Source organism: Chaetodon auriga, chromosome 9 (assembly GCF_051107435.1).
Source record: "Chaetodon auriga isolate fChaAug3 chromosome 9, fChaAug3.hap1, whole genome shotgun sequence".
Lineage (NCBI taxonomy): Eukaryota > Metazoa > Chordata > Actinopteri > Chaetodontiformes > Chaetodontidae > Chaetodon > Chaetodon auriga.
In genome coordinates, this window is record NC_135082.1 from 16,001,314 (window position 1) to 16,007,484 (window position 6,171).

Consider the following 6,171-nt stretch of genomic DNA (forward strand, 5'->3'; position numbering starts at 1 on the left):
CACCCAATGCAAATGTCCTGCACAGAGCCTGCAGCTGGGGACTTCAAAACGCTTTAAAACAAAAGAAATGTCACTTAAAATGAAGCTGTAGCTGGAATATTGCAAGCAATTATTAAAACAAAAAAAGGCATTTACGACACCACCAAAAACAAATTTTACTTCCTGTTGTCACATCAATTAAACATCCAGTTACCGACAACTTCTAAATTAGGCTTTATATTTACATATTAATACACATACGGTGCTTTAACATGTACATTCATCAAGAAATCCTCTATATACTGTTTACAGACATGGATACATACATATACTGTAAATAACCACCCACTTCATTGATAAAAGTAATCTTATTACTTTACCAATTCAATATTTATTTCTTTACAGTGTCAGAATCTACAGAACACTTGATTTGTATGTAAATATTGTATGTTTCTGTTCATTGTTGCATTTTTATACATATTTATAATTTTTTTTTCTCTATTGAATGTACACAAAAGTTCTATCTTTAGTTTTCTATTTTCTTTCCCCATTTTTAGCTGTATGTCTATTTCTGTACACATACTTGGCCAAGAAAGCTGATTGTGGAGAGACAGATCTATGACACTTCTCAGAACATCTGATATTCCCCCGACAGTTGATCCTATATGTGTGTTGATGGACATTTGTGATACACATCTACTATCTACCCTCTGAGGCTTAACAACTTTTTGGTCTACCAAAGCAAATTAGTTCTGTTATGCAAAAGAGGACACAACAACACACTGAGATGTGTTAAATTAACTGTGTACTGTTTACTTCCCTTTATTTTAAAGTATGAAACACACATTCTGATATGTGATAATCATATTTAGAAGATAAATGTATGCTACAGCTATTGTGACCTGTACTTTTTGCACAGTTAATACACAATAAACAAATACTTTTATAAGTGTAGAGAGCTGTGCTCTCACCCTGTTTACATTATGGAACAAAGCAAATTGTGTGTGTCCTCTTTGCCTGACAAACTTATTTAGTGCATCCCTCATAAAATTGGATGTGCACCTTGTTGACATTCATGTCTACTGGCAGCCTTCTTCTTCCTCGTCTTTGTCAGGCCACTGCGGTGTTCTTGGCACGTGGCCGACAACTGTTGATCAGAGGAAGTGTGCAACAGGCGCGCCGGGCAGCGCCGACAGTTTCCACTTTTAAGTTGCTGTAAAAAACTTACTTCTACAATTGTGCTTTCAAGTGAGTCTTTAATCTTTTTACTCGCTGAACTCATTCAATGTTTTCTGCCGTTATGTTAGAATTTTTTGTATTATAAGTTGTTGATTTACTTGATTGACTTCTATCATGTTTTTTTTTTGTAAATCTTTTTGTAACCATGTTGTGAAGAGTGCGATGTAAATAAAGTTCATTATTAGCATATGTATGAAAACAAATACAATGGAGATCCACTCATAAAAACATTGCTCCGTAGCACTTCTAGCGGTCAAAACTCTACAGAGTTCCTTTAAACACAATATTTTCATGCAGACAACAGTTGCTGTGAGTTCAGACTGACCATGCAGTAAAGAGGTGGCACAACTGCACACAAAGGCAAAGGAAAAGTATGATTCAGAGTCAAATTTGCCTGGGTGCAGCGTGAACTGATATGAAGACACGTCCACACAAGTTGAAAATGTTTTAACTTGAAGACTATGCACTTATTTGTAAATCTGATAAGAGGAAAAACGAGACAGATTGGAGGGAAATAAGAGAAAGAGCTGAACACACAGTCAGTGTCAGTGCTAACGAGATTACAGCTAACGTGCAGTTGGGACAGTTTGGAGCGAATAAATAGGCTACAATCAGTCCAGTGGTCAAATTCAGGTGAAAGATACAAGGTCACAACTCCTTTATGCCTTTATAGAAGGAAAAGCTTTGTCACTGATCGTAAGACTTTTGTTTAAATGGGGACATCAGGTGACTTGACTTCGCCATGTTTGAAATCCAGTGTGTGGATTTTTAAGCAATGCCCCTGCATTGCATTTATTCAGGCATCAAAGTGTCTCTGCTCTCTCAAACACATAGGCACAGCTAACAAAAGACGCAAGTGATTGAGGCCATTGGTAACGAAGCATAAAACATCTCACACTGAAAACGATGCTCTTCAAAGAGAGGCGACAAGCAGAGAAGTCAGTCAGTTTGAACATAGTGTAGCTCATCAGCTTATATCAGCTTAACGTTCAGTTTCCATCTTTATTCCTTTCTGGCAGCTGAGCTCCAGTAATTCTCTTGTAATTCTGGTTTCAGTACAAAAGCATTAGTCCTGCTTATTCACGGTGCTCACAGCACAAAAGAAAATCTGCACCCTGCCGGGCTCTACAGGGAAGTGTCCAGTTTTCCATTTCAAACATATAGCAATTTGCCATAGGTGGTTCCTGAGTCGCAGCTTTACAGTCGGTCATAAAACATTTGTTCCAGCTGCAGGAGCAAATCTAGGAACTCTGGGCCCCAATTTCTTAATAAAATAATCCTGTTGGAATTTCAGTGAGCTCTCTCCAGCTGTGGACACCTGGAAATGCCACCTTTAACCCCACCTGCAAACTGTGACGTCCTTGAGAACAAGTCAGGTCAATTTATGCTCAGGTCGGCAATGTGCCGCTGAGCTTACCCCAGAGTGGGAAGGCCTGATAGAAATATGTAGCTAGGCGATTACACACAGAGAAACTCCTCTGCAGCATTTCACCACAACAGGCCTCCATTAGTTAATACCTTTATGAAACTCTCAATTTCTGGAACAAGCAGTGGCCACCATGGCTCAAAGCTAAAGACAATAAAAGACATACTAGCGGCTCTGGGACTCGGTTACGACACTATGAAGGTTTCTAAACCTAATATCTTTGCAGCTGTTTTGCAAATGTTACGTGCAAATTTCTAGACCGTGTTTGAGGAAATGCAGACATGCCATTAATACATTAATGCTTCCCATTGGCTCCAAAACACCTTTAGCTCCATCGAAGTCTATTCAAGTGCAAGATTTTCACTTAGAATAACAAGTCAGCACTTATTCCCCTTCAAGATAGTGTCTCAGTGTCATACATTTCTTCTAATGTGCTTTTTATATGGAGTCTGTATGTTTAACTGATCAGACTCTCACACACTTAGCAGCGATGGTTACAGTTTTCTTGTCAGCGTCACTCTTGCTCCTCAGCTTTTACCTGTTATTTTCTTAAATATGGAGCAACAAAGCAGGAAACCAGACTTTAAACCAGCCCATCAGAAAGGTGTATGTGATGTTATTGAGCAATTGCTTATTCAAATCTACAGTCATGTCTGAGGCTTTATTGCATTGTGTGCTATTAGATTGCATCATGTTGTACAGTTGTGGTGTCCCTCCTCTTTAGGCTGTAAGTGATTACATCATTTGTATATGTATTTTTCTAAGCCTGTTAATTGAACACATCAATTACTTACTGTTTTATTTAAGTTTGTATCAAAAACCTGAGCATAGTTTAAATTCATTCCTTATATTTGCATGTATAGACATTTTTAAGCCCACAGTTATTGTTTATTTATGTATTTTTTTTCCTATTAAGAGTCGGACACCCATTTCATTTTGGTTTTCATCGTACTCAGGAAGGAAAACTTGAAAGAGATCCGATTTTTGGACTCTTGATAGAGGGCTCCATCTGCTGGACAGGCAGCAGAACTGACCAAGGTCAAGTTTCATGTGTGCCCTCGCGCTCTGTAAGTCACAGAAAAGCCCAAAGAAGTCAGTGATCCTAATGCACCTTTTATTTTATCTTGCAGCCATTTCATTATAATTCAGACAGTTTTATTTACGTTGGTTTAGTAATTTTTACAACCATTATGGAAGCTACTTGTGGAAATATAGTGATATTTTTGTGGTCATGGATATGGTTTTCTGTATCATAGGGAGGTCAGAGGTCAGGTCAGCTTCAAAACAGCACTGATGTGTTTCTCATGGACGTTTCAGCCAGGTTGATACTGGATTTTACAGCAGTCTATTTTCTCAATGTGAATGATGCATGTAATGATTGGGGACACATTCGGGATAAACACAAGGAAATCACTCAGCTGCAAAATGTATTAACAGAGCTTCTTCATGCAGCCGTATCGATTGAGAAATGTTCATTTCAAACAGTTATGACGTAGAGTTTGGGCGGCAATCACAAACTGTCTCGACATCCCGTTCACACTGAGCGCACTCTTATAATAACACATTAAAGTGGGGTATCAAAGCCACTAATTTACTGCCAGAAACTGGTACCAGAGCCTGTATGAACAGACACGGAAAACACCCTCTGATTCTTCTCCACAGATGTCTCAGAACGAGAGATTTAGCAAATTGTTTTATCACCATGAGCGACGGACAAACTTTGGACAAACAGTGCAGAGTCTGATGAGTTGAATGAGGACATCTGACGTCCATGAATGACTCTGAATAGAGTGAGATGGAGTGTTCAGCGAACGTGTTTTGACTTAATCACAGATGAATCTGCATGTTAGCATGACTGTGACAGGACTCTGATTTGTCTATTTTCAAGCAATCAAACTGCACAAACTATCAATCTTAAATGAGGTTTTAGTTTGTCACAGTGGAGTTGAGATAGAAGTACAGAGACTCCTCTACGGAGGACCCAGAGAGCCCTGCAAGTATTGCAATGATTGACATGCAGGTGGTCAAGTGCTGCAAAGAATTACTTGAATACTTTACAAATAAATAAGTGCATCACAAATGGACAACCACAAATTTTAAACTGAATAAATCAAACCCTTTAAAAAATATAGAGAGAGATTGTGAAGCTGTTTGTTGTTTTTTATTTGAACAAAATGGAGAGGTGATGCTAAATCTTTCGAGGGGATGAATTCCAACAATTAACTGATCAAATTAAAAAGCTATTTGTAAATAACCTTAAGAATTTAAAGTTGATAAATGAACTAGATTTTTGCAGATTGTTTCCATGAGACAGATGAATAAAGAGCAGAATTTACCAAGAGATTACAATTTAAACTTAGCGGTGCACGCTCATGTGCTAAAAAGAGAAATTCAAAACTACAATAAGAAGAATGCATCTAAAAAAAAAAAAAAAAAAGCCCCAGGATGCAATGGAAATAATAATAAAGTTTATACAAAGAGACATTTCTATCAGGAATTAATTCAATCTGTAAAACAAAAAAATCCATCATCAAAACTCCAGACGACGCATTTTTTACCTCCCTCCCTCATCTCAAGAGGGACATCTTGTATTTGGCCTTTTTCAAGGTATGTGTATTTTGACGGTGGAGTGCAGAAAAATAAGCATCTTTTTCTCTGTGGGAAGTCACATTTTTTATGCAGCAGTCAAGGAACCCATATTTTGGGAAATAACTCAAAACCCCTTAAACACAAAAGTACTTATCACATTTAGAAAGAAGCGTAGCTGCCAAACGCTCCGAAACGGATCCCTCACACATACATTCCTCCCACTGAGGCACTCTGACCCACTCTCAGAACTCATTTAACTCAAGAGATGTGTGTGGTTTCCGAGCATGACATGCTTGTTTTATACTTTCGAATGCTTGAGTGAATGTAGCAGGCCCTTTTCCACGGCAGACGTTCTGACGTGTGAAAGCAGGAAAAAGCTCAGGTGAAACAAATTTTGATCATGATTACTCGTTTCCATCCAGTCTCATTGTAGTCTAAACCATGACAGTGAGCCAGCACGACCAGGGGCCGAGAAATAGCTCACGTACATGGAATCCAGTTATTTTTGTTCCATGTTATCAATTATCTGTGCTTTTGCTGCCTTCAAGTTGCATGGGATATTCAATATGCTACAATTTAAGAGCACCATCAAGATGTATGGCTGCATTCACATGCTCCTCAGGTGGTCCTGTTTCCTGGAGTTGTTCTTCTGATTTCAGTGTTTTCTTGAGCTTGTAAGTCAGAATATAGAAACAACACGGATGCTACAAAGAAGATGTGTTTTATTTTCACTTTTTAACTGATCTAGATCTAAAAATTACATCTGGGTAAAAAATTGCTATGCAGCACCTGAATTAATAAAAAGTTTCTTACCATCAACCGAACATTTGCTTTAGTCCACCGTGTTTCTGCATACATCAAGTCAAAGTCAGGAAGTCGATTGCTAGAATTTTTTGGCTACTTTCTGAGGTGTTTTTCCAACTTGAGGGAGTGTTCGT